Below are 20,984 nucleotides of genomic sequence, written 5' to 3'. Positions count from 1 at the left end.
TGATTGCTGATTACTATTCCATGGGGTGATGAGCACAATGTCTCTCACCAGTCACCTGCTGATGGACAATTTTTTTTCAGGTTTCAGCTCTTATGATTACAGCCACTGTCAACAGCAATATACAAATAGACACAGGTTTTCATTTTTCTGGGTTAAGTATCAAGAGCAGAAAAGTGCTACATTATATGTTATTCAAATGCCAGACTGTTTTTTCTAAACTTGTTACATTTCCAATCAGTTTGGATGTCCCCTCAAACATTCTGTGATTTCAGCCCTCCTCTCTCAGCTCACTTCTCAAATGTTAACCTGCGTGTGGCTAGCGTGGGAATGATGTCAAGCTGCAGGCTCAGATTCGGTGGACCCCAAACGATGCCTTGCTAACCAGCCCCAAGAAAGGCTGACGTTGGGGGACCAGGAACACGCAGGATCTCAGAGAACAGGGCCCACAGCAAATTCCAGCACTTCCAAACTCAGCATCCCCACGTGAGCCCAGCCCAAATGTGAATGTTCCTTTCCATGAGTCACAATGACAACCCACATCCGGAGTCACCTGAACTGCACACTGTAATTCTTTAAGAGAAAGCGTTTCCCTCAGTACGTCAGAGTCGCCTAGAAAGTACGTGCTGCCAACGATGCTGGTAATTAGAGGGTTTGTTTTCCGTTAGAAACAGATGGAAGGAGAAGGTAGCATTGTGTGAAGACAGAGCCTTGATGAGTCTTTAGGATAGATGGCACCTGAAGCAGGCTAGCCTTTCCTAGACTGTGCATAGATCACTGAATGCAAAGAAAAAAATTAGCCACCCTCAATTCTAAATAAACCAAGAGGTTTACCTCACCTTGCGTGTCACCCATCCACCTCCTCCCTTGTATTTCTTTCTTTTTTTTTTGGTGGGACTTGGGTTTGAACTCAGGGCTTCATGCTTGCAAAGCAGGTGTTCTACCGCTTGAGCCACACCTCCAGTCCATTTTGATCTGGTCATTGGGACATGGGGTCTCAAGAACTATGCAGGCTAGCCTCGAACTGCAATCCCCCTGATCTCAGCCTCACAAGTAGCCAGGATTACAGGGATGAGCCACGGGTGGGTGCCTGACTCTCCTTTGTATTCTTCAACTGGCATTGAGTTTCCATCCACCATCCCTGACTCATTCAGCTAAAGCAGAGATTTAGCCTGGATGGCATGCCAGGGATTCCCCAGGAAGACAGCAGCACCATGGTCCTCCCACGGCACTGAACTTTGGAAACCGGTTTCTTTTACCTCCTTACCTCCTGCTTGTTAGAAAGATTTTTTTCCAGAGTTGGAGAATCCAACCAGTAGTGTGATTTGGACCTGGTGACAATGGGATGCCTCAGCTGCACTTTGTTATTTAACCTCCTGCAAGAGAAGCGGCTATTCACTGCTCTCGTCCTTCAGCAATTGACGACACTGAATTTCAGTCTTCCACGATTCCACTAGAAACCTGCTCTGACTCATGGAAGGTGGTGTCAAAACACAGAATATTTGACAGCAATCTCTTGATGAAGGGACTAGGACATCACCACACCTACAGAGGATACTTGTTCAAGCAACCAGAAAATAAAGGCTGAATTATAAAGCAATTTGTGTCAAGATGCAAGTAATAGCTATTGGAATAGCAGATGAATGTCATATTATCACTGCTACTGAAATGAGTCAAAATTAGCTCAGACAGAACCATCTTTCTAAGGATGGAAAGAACTCATGCATTTACTATCATGAACACCCAATAGTGGAAGTTAGCATTTGTCAAGTAATAAATGCAACTATTAGGATAATTTAAATAGGTCTTATGGAGAACAGAAAATTTCCTTTGAGTTCACATAAAACCTGACACCTTTTTGAGTTACCGGATAGAGAATAATCAAGGACAGACATGAAGTCAGTCTTCATCTTACAGTACAGACAAACACTTCTCTTAGTCCCAGTGTTTATTCTGAGCAATTCATCCTGGGGGAGGTGTCAGGCTTGGGAGGACTGCTACTTAAGGCGGGGAAATGTATCTGTTTTTATCATTAAATTTCTGCCTAGGTCACAATAAAAATGTTCCTTTTCATGTTTCAGAGACCTGAGTGCAAGGGCTCATCCTGTCCATACTTCCTCTGCTACCAGGTGAATGCTCAAAGGAACACACATGGCACAGTTTGTCACCTACCCTGTATCCCCTTGCCCTCTGACTTGAAGTAAATCACCCCAGGGACCAAGTCCTAACAGGCCATTTGCTAGTCGTGGGTTCCTAAATAACTTCTTTCACCCTTTAGAGATCCAGTGAACACAAATGTGAAGGTTAAACAAGTTAACACACACAAAGCACTTGGTTCAGTCACAGTCACTTCAACACTTTATAATTGCCCTGAGGAAAGTCTACCATGCTTTTTCATTATCAATGCAATAAAGTCCAGTGTGGACTGACAGACAGAAACCTCCATGTAGTCCCCTTGTCCCCAGACTGGCCGACTCACTGAGCTCTGAGCACCCCTGGCTCTTTCTTCTTTACTTAAGTACTCATTCAATCTCTCATTAATTTATCAAATATTTATTGCATGCCTGTCATCGAATAGGTATTAGGGTAAGTGCTAGATTCCCAAAACAAATAAGACACAATCTTTACCTTCAAAGTAAAGATTTAATAGGAGAGACAGTACTGTACTAAGTACTTCTCACATGAGGGAAACTGCTATAAAAGACAGAAAGGACTCAGAGGACATGGGAGGAAGAATTGAATTCAGACCTTGTGTTTCTTCTTATTCTCAATGTTCTCCTCTATCTCTATTCTAGAAATTTTACTCAACTTTGAAAACTGAGTGATTCCAGGTGTTGACTCCTTCCGAAGACACGTAGGAACTTACTGAGTGCTTGGCCCCGTGTTTAGTACTGAACGCAAAGCGAGTCTTCACAACGCCTGATCGATGCTCATTTGCTACCTCTCGCTCTCTTGCGTTTCCATGATGCCTTCACAAGTCTCTTCCCCAACTTGATTTTAAGTTCATGGAAATCAAGCATTGAGTCTTCCTGGATGAGTGCCAGAGCTGCCCACTAAGAAAGGAGAAGCAAGTAGTACGTTATATCGATAAAATGTTCACTGCTCGGAAATCTAAGTGCCAGATTAAGTTTGAAGTTCAAACTAAATGGTATAAAATGCATGTGCATATATATGCATATACATGTATATGAACAAAACTGACATGTTGCATGGGGTGTTGGCCGTGGACACCTGAACACAAGAGGTAAGTGGACTCTGGGTACACAACCAACCAGCTCCCCCACATCTCTGCCGTGGTGTGCTTACTACAGAGCGGCTGGGGTCTATGGTGTCATACTGGAGATGCTCTTTGACAGGATATGTAAATATTTTCATGAGGATGACATTCACATCCATGAATTTTCACCTTGAAAGACTGGTACTTGTTTTCTAGGACATATGATCCATGATGGATTCCAGATGCCATACGATCATTAAATCCTTGATCAATTTTCTATGCATGCTGGTGAAATTTCAACTTATTTCTAGTAATTTTATTTCAAATTCTTTTCATCTGGATCTGTGCTCCTTGGCATAAGATTTCCATCTGAGTTTTCCCATATTGAACATTATTGATTATACCTTTGCCACCATGGGTTTTTTTCTGGTTGCCCTCATTTTTGTTCATTCTAATTTTACCCAGGTCAGTTTGGTCAGATAAATGCTATTAAGATCTCATTTCTGGAATTTTATTTTGTATTGATAATTTCTATGAGTCTGATTTTCTGTTCATTCAGTTTTTCATTTTTAATGTCTTGAAAGAAGACATGAGGCTTCTGGAGCTGGATTTGTGCTTTTGCAGTGAACCATGTTTTGAGCAGCTTCAGTCACCGTGAGCTGTTTCTTACCAGTGTGATGTTTCCTAGTGATCTGGTCAAATTGTCCTTGGGGTTAAAACAGCAAATGGCAGTGTCACCAGAGGAGGAACATGGTGTTCTCTGCAGAAATCACAGTGAGATGCAGCTATTCTTCCTTTCCAGTGTCACAGCACAAACAGCTCTGGAAGAGCTGATAGCAAAATGCCCGGTGTGGGGAGGAAGCGAGTAAGCAGGAACCCTGTAGCATCTGTCTGGGTGCAGACTTCATCTCTACCATCTCCAAGGGTGACACTTGACAAGTTACCGATTTGTGCCTCAGTGTCCTTAGTTTTAAGAAAAAATTATATGATTAAATGAGTTAAACCTGAATGGTACTTGGCAGGTAATTGTGAGGGAGCATACATGAGGGGGAATAAATGGCAGAAACAACCCTAGGAATGTCAGAAGTAACTGTTTTAGATAAAGGAGATAGGAAGGCATCCTTAAAAGCAAACATCCAAGGAGACATGAGGAGCGGGCTTCTCGCCAAGATAATAAAGTAGGTCTTTCTCCTAGATAAGGGAGACAGAGAAGAGTCTTTAAAGACAGATATCTAAGGAGGCATGGGAAACAACGGGCTTCACAGAGAAATAACACGCCCCTTACCAAAGTAACAAGATGCAGCTGTACAGGTGGGTAGTGGGCCCCAAGGCCAGGATGAGTTTGGCAGACTCTCCTGGAATGTGTCCAGTTCGATAAGGAGAGGGACAGACAGATGGACGGATTTAAAGAGAAGCTGACTCAGTGCCAAGAAATCACAAATACAGTTTCAAGGTAGAATAGTTGGACCTAAGCCAGTTAGTGCCTCTATCATCTCCTGCACTTCAGCCTTTCTTTGGCTTAGCTCTTTCACTAAGTCCCACTCATCAGGGTGCTTTGCTGTCCTGTCAGTAGACTTTGTGCTTGCTTTAACTCATAACTCCTGATCCAGCGTCTTCGATCACCGACTTCACCAGGACACAAACTGGGGAGCAGCACTCCAGCATCACAATGACTACTCAATAAAAATTCGATTCCATTATGACTATTAGAGTGATTCTTCAGTGTTCCCCAAAATCTCATATTGTTTCAAACCTTTGTCCAGATGTGTCTCAGTTTCTCCTTTTGAAAAATGGGATTATTAATAGCATCTCCTTCATGGTGCTGTTGCACAGTCTGACGTTGGAAAGGAATGCATAGAACAATGTCTGCACAGGGTTAAGTGTGTTAGCAACTGTTATTATTACCACCTCACAGAGTGAGTTACAGCATGCTTCCGGAAGACTAAACGCTAATCTCCACAGAGACTGCCATGGAAAATATGCAAGGAACCCGGGGCCCTGGCCCCAAGAGTGCTACTGACCAGAACGAGGGTATATGAGAAAGTCCAGAGGACTCTTCAGCCCTTTAAAATGAGAATCCACAAACACGGGGGCTCCATGGAACAATGCCTGGGACATCTTAGGGATTCTGTATGCATTTGGGGAATGACTAAATAAATGAATGAATGCCTATGATGGCTGTGTGCTAACATGAAAAGCGCTTCTTATGCAGCATTAAGTTAAGCAAGAAGTGGAATTGTATTACACCATGATTACAACTTGTGAAAAAACACATACGCAGATAGCGAAGGCAAGCAGTGTCAGAACTGAAGTAGTTTTGTTGTGCTGTCTGTGGCATCATCTTGTCTTTTCATAGGATAAAGTATGTTCTTAAAGAGAAACTTTACATAGTGTGGGCCACTGCAACATAGCCCTTCAGCATTGATTCTGAGAAATAAAATTATGATCTCACAAAAAAGTTTGCTGTAAACCAATCAATGAGAACCCTTGAATGTGGGATTATTTTTTTTTATTTCTGACCTCAACAGGAAGGTAAGCAAAAACAAAGCTTCGGTAAACAGACATAAATGGAACACACTCTTTCAGGTCATATTTTGAGCTAACTGTTCATCAACCCAGTCCCCCAACCCTTCACATCCACAGGTAGCTTAATGAGGATTTGTCTTCACAATGACCCTTCTGGGACACTGCTGTGATGTCCGTCCTCTTCCTCAGGCATGGAAGAACCTAAGGCCTTTACAAAGATTTTTCTACTGAAAGATTTGAACCAGGGTGTTGGGTTAATTTTTAGTCAACCACCATGACTTGTGCCGTGAACATTCCCATGAACTGAGCTTTGATTGCTCTTTGATTTCTGAAGTCATCAAACTTCCTCCTACTAATAGTGCCTGCTGGAAAAAAATTCATTTCTACAGTCAGACTGCTTGGGGAAGATTGGATTGTGCTTGGTTTTAAAAATCAAAGGACAACAGGTGAAAAAATATCCTCTTCTTGACTGGTTCTCTGTGTTTGACCTTGACCCTTGGATGGCTGCATCAAAGAATTAGCTCATTCTGAGAAGAAAGGAGAGCAGGGTTTTATAGTTTCTATTTAAGGCTGTATTATTGTTCTCCGTCTCATTTTTGAGAAAGTCTACATTAGCCATTAAAAATTAATTTATTTTTATTTGTTTTCCAGATTAATGGTCCTTCTAAAATAGAAAATTGAATTAGGACGTGGTTATTTCATTTGCAAAAGCTAATTGAAGCAGCCACCACCTACTCAACAGCAGGAGGAATGTTGTTACTTCTGAGACGATTAAACGATTAAACGATGGAGAGAAAGGAAGGCCTGAGGCACCCGGTCTCCTCCTCCTGGCTCTGGAGCTTCACCTTGACCATGGTGACCATGCAAAGCTGCGATAAGGGGCTGGATGCCAATGAGAGGAGCGGCTGTGCTGAGTAGATTTTGTCTTTCTTTAAATATTGATTGAAATGAATCTGTTTTGCACGCAAATAGATTAAAAGACAATTATGTTTTAAGAGTATATAGTAAAGCCAGGCATGGTGATCATACATGTAATCCCAGCACTGGGAAGGCCGACGAAGGAGGATTGTCACTTCAAGGTCACTTGCAACAAAGCAAGTCCCTGTCTCAATTCCCACCCCCCCCCAAAAAAAAAGAAAAAGGAAAAAGGGGGAGCAAAGTGTGTGTGTGTCTGTGTGTGACAACTCTGCGGCCCCATGGCCTCCCTCGCCACCCCCACCCCGCCTCTGCAGCAGACTTCTGCTCTGGGGTCAGTGGGATCCAGACAGACAGACCCCAGAGTGCCACAGGGTCTGCTGGTGTCAGGTTTGCTGGGGGGCATTGGCTCAATCAAGGCAAGTGGGCGGGACGAGAAGTGGTTCCAAATCAAGCCACGTGACCAAGACACCAACGCTGCCTGCTGTCCTCCTGGAAGGGTCGCTGAGAGGCCTGGCTCTGGGGACTCAGAATCTCCAGCGCATGGAAACCACCTGTCTCCTTGGAGACAGGTCCCGCCCCCCTGACTCCCAGATGGAGTTCAGAGCTCAACTACCTTCGTGGCTCCATATCACCCTTTTTAAATGTTCATCTTTTAGCTTAAAAATTTTTATTAATTGTGCGAAGGGGTTAATTGTGGTGTTAACTGACTTTGTTAATTTGTGTACATATAACGGACTTTGGACAAATTCACCTGCTATTCTTTCTTAACCGACATCTTTTGAAGAAGTTCCTTTAAAAGGAAAGGTCAGGTCCTTTAAAACGCGCAGCAGAAGTTCCTAGGGTCCCTTTCCCTGGCTGTCCTGCATCCAAGCAGCTGACCTCCTACATTTATTATTTGTTTATGACTGTTGCCTTAACAGACTATCTCAGATTTAGTTACTCTATTTTTTATTTTTGGCAGTACAGGGATTTGAACTCATGGCCGTGCACTGTACTACTTGAGCCACACTGACAGCCCTTTTAGCTTTCCGTGTTTTTCAGATAGGATCTTGCACTTTTTGTCCTGGGCCTCCATCCTCCTACCTATGCCTCCCTGGTAGCTGGGGTGACAGGTACACACCACCACACCCAGATTTTATTAATGGAAATGGGGTCTTATGAACTTTTTGCCTGGACTGGCCTTAAACCTTGATCTTCCTGATCTCCACCTTCAGCGTAGCTGGGATTATAGGTGTGAGCTGCAGTGCCAAGATTAAACTAGAAATGCCTTTCCTGTCACTGATGCATGGAGAGAGAAGGCAGATGGAAGAATTGGAAATTACTGAGAAGGGTGCTGGAATTCAAACTTAGTGCTGATGAGAAACAAGACAGGAGTCCCAGAAAAGCTCAGGAGTCAAGGCACTGAAGGGCCAAAAATCCTGCAGGTATTGATATATGGGGCTCCTCATGAAAATCCCAGATCATCTCCTGACTCATGTAGAAAGCCTGGGTCACCCCTGCTCATGCACAGAGGATCCTGTCCACTTCCTACTGTTTGATGTTAATTTAAACAGAGTCAAGAAACCAGGCACTTGTAAAGACAGAGCAAGCAAAAGCAAGATTAAGAAGGAAAAAAAATTGAGAGGAGACAGACAGTATTGAGAGGGCAGAAGAAAATTCCCCAGATTATGATGATTCTCAGAGAGGTGCAAAAAACTCTTCTCTTCTTCCACAAAATATGAAGAGTGTGCCATAAAAAGGAGTATTCAGAAAATAAGAACCTTTATAAATTAAGGATATATTATTAGAAACAAAAAATCAACATATGACAGAAGATTTGAACACTTATAGGTCATAAAACACCAAAAAACTAAATAGTAGACTTGCAGAAAAAGAGGAAAGAAGGACAGAAGTATCATAAAAGAAGAATGCACAATTTTAGATTTAAGGACTGGAATTCTACCCATGTGCCATGTATCCATGGCACAATGGAGGTAAAAAAAAAAGCAAAGACCAATACCTATGTGCATTATTGTGAAGAACCAGAAAGCCGGGGTAAGAAAATGTCCTGGAAAGCTCCTACCCAAGGTTTAGGAGCCAGAGTACAGCAGGAATAGAGGGGAACAGAGTCCAGCACTGCCTTTGACTCACAATGGGAAAAGTAATTCTCACCCTAGAACTCTGTGCCCAAGTCCAGTCAGTCATGAGGACAGAATCCCGACACTGCCAGACTTGTAGAGTTAAAAATCCCTGATCATCTTTCCCAGTGGCAGTGGAGTTGGTTCACCCCACGTGTGGGCACCCTGTGCAATGAGGAAGTGAACAAGGGGGATCCAGGAGGCCGGAAGTGCAGCAGAGGGGCAGAGGAAGCTTCCACCATGCTGGCAAGAGAGGCCTGAGTCTTACAGCTGGACAGTACAAGGAAAGAGCCCGAGTCCAACCTTGAGCTGCACAGAAGGCTCCTGGAGGGTCCTTTCATTAAAAAAATAAAGCCAAACACAACAAAACAGGGAGGAGGAATGCTAAGTTAGGATGCTTGTGCAGATTGAGTGAGCTCATGTAACGCACTCTGAATGCCATCTATCATGTCACCATTATCCTTTGCACAGGTGAAAGTGCTGGCAATTTACTTTAATTATAAATGTGACTCTAGGAGGCTCTCAGCTCTAGAGGCAAAGCCCTGGGAATGACAGAGACTCTGTCCTGACTTTCTGACTGGCCAGCCAGGCCAGTCATTTTGTTCATGTTTGTTCATTTGCCTCACATCTTGTAATGGAAAAGTTGAAAACATTTTGATAATCTTTTCAGCACTTGTCACCTCCTGGCCAATTTGTTTCATCTACATTCCTCCTTCGTGTCCCACACTGGATTATTCGAGTCAAATACAGGATATCAGTATCTTTAAATATTTTAGTATGTATCTCTGTAAGATTAGATGCTTTCTTATAAATGTAACCAAACATTAGCATCACTTCAAAAGCTGAATAGTGCTTTACTATTATCAAATATTAAAGTCAATTTGCCCTGGTTTTTTCTTTACACTTTGTAAAACTCAAGACCTAAACAACTGGTTGATAGATGGACCTGAGGTATGGCTGGTGTAGCAAAAGCAGAATAGATGCTTGTTTCTTTTATTTACCAGTTTTAGAGTAAGATTCAGAACACAGACCTCAAAAGGTGGACAGTCATGAGACAGAAAATTCAGGGGAAGTCCCCAGACCAGGTCCTGGGGAGCAGGTTGACTTCTTGCAAATCATCTAGCAGGGAAGAGGTAGGTCCAGCTCACCCAGAACCACCCCCAAGTGCCCCTTTTGAAATAGCATTTTCATCTGGGCCCACACTGGGACATGCAAACCTATTTCTTCAGATCCCTATTATAGCCCATCTGTCAATCACCAAAAGCCACTCCTAAGTACTACACAACCCCAACCCCCCCCCCCGACTCCCCACTTACCCCTTATAGTGTGTAAATTCCTCCTGAACCAAGGCATGGAGCAAGTGAGCTGCCTGGCTCAGAGCCCGCTCCACCTCCCTCTCACAGAGTGTACCTGCTGCTTTCACAGCTGCTGCTTTGCAATCTGTGACCAAGGGCCCGTGATCTTCCCTATCAGGGTCTTCTGAGACTGCCCACCAATAAGCCACTCTACCCTCTCCAGTCCACAGGTAAAATCATGGGGTTGGACTGGGTAATTTCTGAACTCCTTCCCCTTCTGTGATTCTGCTATTGTGTCCATCCATCATTCCTTAGAATCGTGCAAGCTTTTGCATTCAGCTGAACTTTTTCCTGAACCACTTCATTCCTTTTTGAATGTTCTTTCTTCCCTTCTCTGCCCAGACAACTCCTATCCATCCCATGAAGCCCAGCTAGGATGTCGCCTCATGCAGCAGACATTTCATAGAATAAATTTAATTGTATTCAACTCCCACCTCTTCACTACTCTGTCGGTCTCCTGACATAGCACCTTGTACTCACTTTTCTTGGAGTCCTTGTTATACTGTATCTTAGGTATTTGACCACATATGTGTTCCTTATGACCACATACTGCTCTCATAAAATGTGAGTCTCATTAGAGTGATCCAATGCTGGCTTCACCTCAAAGACACTAGTGAATTTCCAGAACTGACCAGGTTGGTGAGCACTCAAAGATTTGTGGACATTTTGTTATCAGCTTCCTCCGTGCCAGTGGTCACACTAAGTGTGCTCAGGTTCTTTTCTGAATTACTTGCAGGGCAGTGGGTGGAAAGGGGGTTCTTTACAAGGCCATGGTCCAGGTTGTAATAGCAATGGCTGCCTCCCAGAAGAACTCACAGCCCCTAAACCGACACCGCTCAAACTTTGGCCCATGGATACGACAGGGACGCAAATAGAGGATTCAACCACCCTGAAGTCAAGGAACATGGGACTGGTTTTCCTCATTGCCTATGTGCTTCTGTTGCTTACTCAAAGGTCATGTGATTTCAGGGCACAAGCAGCCAGTCAAGAACAAAAATAGAAATGAATAAGCCAGGTGCCTGGTCCACACCTGTAATCCCAGCCCTGGGGAAGCTGAGGCAGGAGGATCTGGGGTTTGAGCCAGCCTGGGCTACTTGTCTCAAAAAAAGAAGAAGAAGAAGAAGAAAGATGAATGGTGGTTTGTCTCAGAAGCAGGATTTGCTGAGCTGCAGGGTGAGAACACGGTGAAGGGAACCCACCAAGGCTCGTCATGGGGAAGGCCTGGGCTAGAGAGCTGGGTGGACTCACCCAGCAGGCCTGTGGCCAGTGTCCAGACAGACATCCCACAGTAAGACAGCAGCTGAGCACACACATTCTCAGCCCTGGAGATAGAGGGTGACCCCAGGTACTCAGAAGCTCCTGCTCAGGAAGGGAAGAGGACATGAAAACAGTAATGGATCCATCCGCCCATTACAAAGGTGTCTCTCAAAGAGGAATCCCTGGACACCTCCTCTGGGAGGGGTATGGAGATTGTTGTGTGTGTTTTTATTTCAATAATAATCTGAAACTGTATTTAGGCACTTGCCGTTTCATATGGATGGCTACCTTATTAATGAGAGGTGCAGGGGAACAGAATTCTACAAGATAGCAAGGCAGGCCAAACATGGAGCCGCCTTTTGGCAGGCAGTGTGGTAATCACATGGTGGAAAGCAAATTAGGCCTCTCCCACCTAAAATTAATGTGGTTGTTGGGTGTAATGTTACCTTGAACAGTGCAATTTCATTTGTTTGTTTTGGTTGCTAATAATATAAGGTCTGTGAGTGTAAGGCATTTGTATGTAGCTTTACACACAGTCAAGAAACAACATAATAAAAATAACATTAACCCTATGGTTCATGCGAAAGTTTCTTCTTTTATTTATAAAATTTATTTACATATTTATTTTTTGTAGTGCTGGGGATTGAACCCAGGGTCTCTTGCATGATAGGCAAGCAGTGTACCCCAGTCCAGTTTTATTTTTTTTTTAAACAGGGTCCACATGTCACTCTAATTTGAGAAGTACATGGTATAGCTGGCCTCAACAACTTTCTAAGCAAAACTTCCTTGATTCCATTCCTCACCAACAGTACCCGTGGGTGAATTATCCCTTTGTACTGAATTTTGCCAGCAGAACTCCCAGGAAGGTCTACTGTAACCCCAGTAAATTGACTGCTACACAAGCCATAGTCATCTCACATATCCTGTCGTTCCCTCTCTCCCTTCTTCCAACACAGGCAGGCCTGCTTACGAGGCCTAAATGTAATGATGCAGCCATGGAAGGGAAGGATCAATTCCTGCCTCACGGAGTTGATGGGTCAGAGCAGTGTCTTTTACTGATACTGACGAGGAGGGCACATATTGTAGGCTCCCTCTCCAGCCAACTTAGAGCCCAAGGACCTACACATTTAGGTCCTTGAACATTTAGCTTGTGTTCTAGGGCGGCATTATCGCAAGAACTTGCATGAACTTTTGTGGTTGATTCTGCTTCTCCAATTCTGCGGTGGGGTCTGACCATGACCTTAAAGGAAGGAGCACATCACCAAAGCGTTTTAAGTAGGAATGTGAGATGCTTCTGTGCACATTTGAGACAGGGATCAATCATGACCCACGTGGATAACAGATCAATAAGGCAGGAAGCTGTGGGCTCCTCATGACCAGAAACAATGGTGGCCTAGATTGGAACGGTGGCAGTGGAAGCTGGAATAGGTGACATATCTGGTAGGGGAGAATCCACCAGACCTGCTGATGGAGCAAAATGGGGTTGAGCAACACAGGAGTCAAGAGTAACCCTGAGTTCTGGGCTGAGGCACCCAAGAGATGAAAAAACACAGCAGAAGGAAGTCTGGGACACAGTGTAAGTCACAGTTTTCTCTTTAGAAACTTTGAGATTAAAGTGCCATACGTACATTAAAGTGAAGATAGACATTCCATGTGAACATGTATATACGAATCCCTTGCTAGGAGAGGAATCTAGAGGACTAACATTTTTCATTTGGGAACTAGCAGATAAAAGAATCATTGAGGAGAGGGCCATGGATAGGGTTGTCCAGAGCACATGGAGAACATCAGATTACAGAATAACCCCAAGGAACATGTAAAGAAATAAGTTGCAGAAAGGAGACATAAAAATGGAGAAGTATAGTCAGAGAGGTAGGAGAAAAACCAAGAGAGGAAGTCACTGAAACCCAGGGGAAAGATGGTTTCAGAGCCAGCACCGTGGAATGCCACAGAACAGTCAAGTGAGGTAAGAATTGAAAAGTATCCATTGGCTTGACAAGTAGGTCGTGGGTGACCTTGACAAGAAGAGTCTCACGGGCACAACGGATGCAGAGATGGGAGTGGCAGAGTGGGAGTTAAGGAAGGAAGGCCGTCTTGAAGGAGAGGCGATGGCGAGGTGGTGCAATGAGGTGGGAGGGGTTGGAGCACATTAAATCACTAGTTAAGGCAACGACTAACTGCGGTCACAGAAACTATGAAGTCTTCATCGGCAGATCTTCTGCAAGTTGAGATTTAAGAACCCACGCTCCTTTCACTGGGGTCTCTACTGTCTTTTACAACTGGCCCCAGGCCACCCTGAGATTCTCATCCTTGTCACCACAAGGTGAAAGGCCTGGGTGTTGTGTGCGAAAGGTTTTTGTGGCCCAAGCCAGAAGGTGACTTATAGAGCTTATGCTCACAGGTCATTGGCTGGAAGCCAGTCATATGACCATGTGTTCCCAGGAGGCTGGGAAAGTAGAGCCTAGCAAGACTGGGAAACAGGTTTGTGGTTGACCAGAGGATCTCGCAGTGGAGAGCGAAGTGTGAGAATGTCATCTGTACGGACAGGAAGCCACCAGGGTGAACGGAAGCTGAGGCGTAGAAATAAAACCTGGCTAGGTAAAACGTTCCTCCTGTGAGGGACAGTGATGGGTAGAGAGAGTGAAGTGGAGCCAGAGGGTGAAGGCAAGAGGCCGAGCCTCCCTGAGGGTGAGGGTGACAGTGTGAACCCCACAACTCTTCTTCCAGACACTGGATACTTGGAGGACAGGCAAACTCCACTGGATGGGGTACAGCCTGTAGGGCAAATGGCTTCCTTTGGAGGGAGGCTGGGATCAGGACCAATGAATGGAGTCTGTCGGGAAGCAGCTGGGGTTACAGGAGTCTCTGCTGAGTGTGGGACAGCTTTGCTGAGAACTGGACAGAGAGAGGCAGGATAGAGGTATGAGGATAGAGGTATGGAGCAAGATGGCTAGAAGGGCGGTGTCTATAAGAATTAGTCTTGGAAGGAGAACAAGGATGGTGAGGTATTTGGAGCAGCAGATTCAGCTGGCTCTGAAGTAGCCCAAAGATTCATCCCTTCCATTTGGGGGTCAGGATCACTTGAGTTTCTTGGTTGCAATCTTGCCAACAGGATTCAAGTTGGTGGTGGGTTAGAAAATGCTAGTCCCTGTGCACAGAGTCACTGGAGATGTGGCTTTGAGTGTGAGGGGATAGAAGAGACGTGCAGACTCAAGGCTGAGATGACAGGAAGCCTACAAGGAAGGGAGCTGCCAAGGGGAAGGAACGGCCCAGGCCTGGGATGGAGGGATCCTGTGCTCTCATCAGAGGACTCCTCGTGCATGTCACACAAAACAGGTGTGCTGGTTGACTTGATTCTAATGTAAAATCTGATCATAGGGAAAAGAGTAGAAAGTGACCAAGCAATTGCTCTTTGTTGACTATTTAAGAGGTGGGAAGGCCCCGAGAGTGGAGCCCCCTTACTCACATCTCAAAGGCATAGAAGCAAGCTGACCACACTGGCTCCTTATGCAACATGACAGGATAGTTCAGTCTGAGAAACAAAAAAATAACTTATTGTCTGTGGAGCCAAAAATGTCAAGCTGTAAAGACAATATGGTCTGTGGCAGCAGTTTCTGAGAGGTTTTATAAGTAGTCAGAGTATAGGCCTTTGCATCCTTCCAAATGCTGTGAGCTATCACAAAAGGTTGCCAAGTACATTCTACTAATACACATGAAAGGGTTACAGGAATACTTAAGATTAGTGCAATGCTTTAAAACTTCATACGCACAAATGAAATGTCTTCTTTTCCTGTATTTCACTGCGACGGCCCTTATCTCTACCAGATATTCAGTGGAATCTCTTGAGCCACAAGTTGTAAGAAAAGGAAGGTGGGGAAGGATCTAGGGCGACAGAAGAAAGACAATGTGTCAAAACTTGTACTTGATTATCTGAATATTACCTCATTTCTGTTATCATTTTTTAACAACAGGAAGTACTTACTGCTTTGCGATGAACAGAGTCTGTCAGGAGAAACCAGTAAGCTATGCTTTCATTTTGATAATGCTGGTATAACTGACAGAATTATAGAAAAAAACAGAAATAGTTTTTTACATTAATATTCACATGCAGATCTCAAGAGGAGGTGTGGAGTTTTAAAAAAAATAACTCCCTGCACTTTTAGTGGAGTGGATTTGACTTGAGGGAGGATCCTTTCTGTGGTGCAATGGATTCGTGCTATTCCCTAGAGCACTTACTTAAAGATTGTCCTGTGATCACCTCCCTGATGAAGACATTATTTGAACAAACACGAGTTCTCATATCAGAAGCGTTTGGTCTAAAATCTACACTTAGAGCATGCTCTCACAGTCGAGAGGTGCCATGACTTGTCTGGGAGCTTCCAACGAGGCTGAGCACCCTGCATGGAGATCTTGGAATTTAAAAGGAGATTTTCCTGCCACGAATTGTTCTGGCAGCCCTTCCATACACTGCTGACCTCTGATGTGGCAAAATGGAATCTATGAAGAGCATGAGCCCCATTCTTCCTCCTGATTTAATGCAAGGCTGGAGGTCTTTTGGGGAAGAGAGGCTTGAGGGAAAGACATCAACAGAATCTTTATCCTCCTTCCCACTCCTTTCTCCAAAGTATTAAAATTGAGGTCGTTACAAACCTTTGAAGCGACACTTCTCTCTGTATGCTATACCCACCTCCAGAGGATATTTATAGAAATAAGACAGTATCTCACATTCCTCAGTAGAGTTCCATGAAGCTGGTTCCAAATAAGAATGGATAAGTAATGTTTTTCTAGGCTCTGCAGAAAATGCTAAAAAAGCGAAAATTGATTGCTCCATCAGGTCTGTTATGTGCTGCCACCAACACCCTTGCATTTTGGAGGTTGGCTTATTTTAAGAGAAAATGGTTACAAGATGTGGGGAAAACAAAAGAGAAGCTCTTAACAGATATTGATTTTGTTGTAACATTAATTTGATAACTTTGCAACTGCATTGTAACAGTGGTGAGCTAGTTGAGTTAATGTGAAAAATTATACACAGATACATTTTATCAACTATACAGATACAAAGTTTCTCATTTCTATTTCCTGTCAGAGGAAGCTTGGGGACCTGAAAACTGCTAAGGCGCTGGCAAGAGTCAGAAGCCAGTTCTTAACCCAGGCAATTCGGACGCTTTTTGAGCAGAGTGGACGTGATCTCCACCCAGGTGTAAGAGGTACCTGCAAACCCTCCCTCCTTCAGGAGGATTCGCCACGCAGCAGGTGTTTCCTGGAAGTGATACTTGCTGTAAGTACCTGTTTTCAGATGCCACATTTAAGTTGAGATTATTCATAAGATTTCTTTAAAGTGTAAACACTCGAGGTCCAGAAGGCTGTCAATTCCTCAGCTTTGAGGCGCTGTCTTCATCGTCATGTCACCCGTGGCATGCACGATGCTGTGCACATGGTTGGTCTGCTAGAAATGTCAATTTGGTGAAAGAGTAAATGAATGACTGGACGAAGCTTCAAGTGGGAGAAGATCTCCCTTCCATCACATCCATGGCCACTTCAGTGGGGAACCACTGGCTTTCATGTTCATATTCTGCCGTGGATGCAGCGCTGGGGTTTAAAATGTGTCCAACAAGAGGACCCCCACCTCGGATCACATCCCAGTGTGTCTGTGTGTCTGTCTGTGGAGTTTGCCTCTCCCAGAAGACTGAATTCTAGACTTTCTCCAATCTCACATTCCTGGTGGTGTGTGGCACATGGTAGACTTTCAGTAGGCGTTCCGTGAAGGACTTGGAAGAATTCTGAGTTGCATCCCAGTCTCCTGTGACTCGGGCATGTCACTGCACCCTGTGGGCCACACTTTCCTCACCCATAAAATCAGCATTTGCACCCTTCTGTGTGGCTTAACAGGCAGACTGCAGAGTAGTAAGGAAGACTGTGCCACCCATGGGAAATTCCTCCCACCTGGGAAGGGAAAGGGGGAACAGACTAGCACTTATTACATGACTTAAATAATCACAGCCCCCCTGTGAGATTGGATGTTATTATTCCAATTGTAACAACAGTATTTTACAATTTTACAAGTGGAATGTATATTACTTATAGATGAAAAGATTGCATTCAAAGGGTCCACAATTTGCCCAAGATCTCACAGTCAGTGAGTAGTTGGGCTAGGATCCAAATCCGGTTGTGCTGACTCCAAAGCCCAGATAAAAATAATTTGCATACGTTAATTGTACAAAGGGGTTTTGTTGTCACTTCCACCCACGCATAGAATACATCCCGATCAAATTCTCCCCCTCTATTCCTTCCCCTCAACCCACTGTCCCTTCTTAAGATAATTTTAACAGGATTTGTAGCTCCATTTTCATACATGGGTGTAAAATGCTTTGTATTCAAGCTCCTCCTTCACCCTCTCCTTTCACTCTCCCCACTCCTGCTGGTACCCACACCCAGATGGGACCTGTTTTACCTTCCTGTTACTAATTTTTCAGTGCTAACTCCTGCATATGAGACAGAACATGTGATACTTGTCTCTCTCTCAGTCTGGTTAATTTTGCTTAACATTATGGTCCTTAATTCCATCCATTTTCCTGCAAATAACACAATCTCATTCTTCTTTAAGGCTGAGTAATACTCCACTGTGTATATATATATATATATATATTATTTTCATTACTCATTCATGGACTGACTTTCAAGACAACACTTTTTTTTTTTTTGGAGACAGGGTCTCCATATGTAGCTAGGCTGGCCTTGAACTCACGATATCCAGCTAAGACAACATTTTCAGGTCTTGCAAAATGACCAATCCTAAAGGCCTGGTTGTTAGTGAGATCATGACCCCACACAATCATGGCAGAGCCAGGGATGTGCTGTGTCTTTGCAGGAAGTTTGGAGCAAGTTGATGATGTGTTTGACAGGAAATAAAGTGGATGTCTATAATGCCCAAGTGTCTTCCTTCTATCATCGGTCTTCTCACAAGGGATCCATTAATTCACTGTGCTTGAGATTAAAAATCATATGCTAATGGAAGGCTTAAAATCTAAATTTGATGGGAAAATTGGGAGAGAAGAGCTCCTGTGATGTGTGTCTACACAAGAAGCCCAGGTTGAGGGTCAGCAGCTGTGGTCAGAGTGGGCGGCTCAGCCTGGAGCAAAACAGTAAACTGCGGATTTTCTTTACACTCTGAGCATGGAACTCTCATCACTTACTATTCTCCAGGAAAAGGAACCCGAGCTCCTTGTGAAATGGATAACATTGAGACTGGAACAGGAAATAGACAACTTTAGCCTGGAGCGTCTTGCCATGCCAGAGGGTGAAGACATGCTGGAACTAACCAACCAACAAACCAAACTGCAGTGTGGTATCTAGCTATGACACAGGCAGAGATCAGGAGGATTCTGGTTCAAGGTCAACCTGGGCAAAAAGTTAGCAAGACCCCATCTCAACAAACAAGCTAGGTGTGGTGGCTCATGCCTGTTATCCCAGCTACTTGAAGAGGATCACTGTTTGAGACCAGCCTGGGGGAAAAGTTAATGAGACCTCCATCTCAAAGAAAGCTGAGGAGAGAGGCCTCAGGAGCTATCGACCCCATCAGCACCTTGATCTTGGACTTCCCATCTCCAGAAATGTGAGAAGATAAATTTCTGCTGTTTTCAGTCTGTGATCTGCTGTTCTGGCATTGCTAGAAGACTAACATATTCCACACAGTGTTTTTACACCTATTCCGTCATAATCTACATATGGCTTGAGGATGTGTAGCTAAGAGGGGAAGAAAAAGTAGAGGTGATTACCAGAGCTAGAGCTGTGACAGGTGTTCTGGCCCCCAGCCCCTCAACACCTGTCTTATACCTCATTCCCCAGCACTCTGTGGTTGGGTTGGCCATGGTTCTGCTGCAGAGACGAGAGGGGTCGGCACTTCTGGCAGATCTTGCTGTGGAACACATCTGTGGCTTGGGGTTGAGTGTGACCCTCCACACTGGGAAGAAATATTCAGCATGGCTGAGAAAGATTCTAGCTGTTTCTTACAGACAAATTTTTAGGTAACTTAAGGCTTGAATTTCCTCCCTCACTCCCTCCCTTCCTTCCTTCCCTCCTTCCTTGCCTCACTTCTTTCCTTTCTCTCTTCTTATTTAATAATGTGCACTGTAGGATTAGAGATGTAGTTCAGTGGAAGAGCCCCTGCCTGGCATGTGCAAGGCCCTGAGTTCAGTCTCCAGCACTGCAAAATAAATAAATAAATGCACAAACAAAAAAAAAGTTCACTATAAAAACTTCTAAGAAAGTCTGTGTGTAGTGGCTGTAATCCTGGCTATGTGGGAGGATAGGTAGTCCCAAGCTGGCCCCAGCACAAAGCACGAGATCCTACCTGAAAAATAACTAAAGCAAAAAGGACTGGGGGAATGGCTCGAGTGGTGAAGCACCTGCCTGAATCCAAACCCCAGTATTACCCCCCAAAATTCTAAGAATATTAAAGTGTTTTAAACAAAAAAGAAAAATCTCTCCCTTTCAACCTTTCCATGTATCTGCTCTCATCTTTCAGAAAGAGCAGTTTGGCGGGTGTTTGGGTCTATTTGTGTATTTGTACAATCCTCAGGACTCCTGGAGCAATGTTGTCAGATATGCGATAATGTTCCCTTCTTTGAAAATCCCCAGTGTACACAGAGACGGAACTATGACGGCTCTGGAAAATGTCCCACACATTTCCTGCCATTTGTGGACACGCTGGTTGGTCCAGGGATGGACAATGGATCCAGGCCAGTACTACAGACCCACTCTCTCTCCAACAGCATATCGGAGACCAGGAGCTGGCTGCTGAGCCACTGAAATGGTATGTTCTGAAGAGATCTGTGAGCCAGGCATTGTGGCACACACCTGTAATCCCAGCACTTGGGAGGCTGAGATGGAGGATCGTGAGTCCGAATCCATTCTGGTCTACATAGCAAGACCTGTATCCTTTCCTTCTCTAACTCTTGAGGGTCCCACATTTGCCCCCAATTCATCAGCTACTTCAGTACTCATCAAATAAACAATTTTGGTTTTTGCTCAAGGTAACTGAAACTAGCTTTCACTACTTGGAAACCAAAAGACTCAGTGTGTACACACACACTGAATATCCTTAAAATAGGACCACGGAATTCGTTAGGATCTGAAACTTCTCTCCACTGTACGTGTATCGTGATGTCAATCTATACCAGCACACAATGGATTTGCCCTGTTCTCCTCCTGACTGTGAAGCTCATGTTTGTGTGGATGACAACACGTTCGGCCGTGGCCACCTTAATAAGTTTCTAATTTTATCTGTTTATTTGCTGGCATAAAGACCACATTGAATGTACAGGAATTGTGGAAGACCATGGCTCCTTTCTTCCACTTCCTACTCCAATCTTCTCCCTGTCCTGGGATAAATAGCTGTAGGAGGTTCTAGGCTCTGCTAGAAGTCCAGTGAGAGACGTCTGTACTGTGTAGACGGAGGAAGCCAGCTGCAGAATCCTATCTATGCCCCACCCCGGGAGTCCCATGGAGACCTTGTAACGGAGCCTGGGCCTCAGGCCAGTGACCACAAACCACACGAGTGTGCTATGTCTCCTTGGCTCTGAAGAGACCTACAGGAAG

Source organism: Castor canadensis, chromosome 17 (assembly GCF_047511655.1).
Source record: "Castor canadensis chromosome 17, mCasCan1.hap1v2, whole genome shotgun sequence".
NCBI classification, from domain to species: Eukaryota; Metazoa; Chordata; class Mammalia; order Rodentia; family Castoridae; genus Castor; species Castor canadensis.
The sequence above is the reverse complement of the archived record's forward strand: the minus strand, read 5'-3'. Positions refer to the sequence as shown.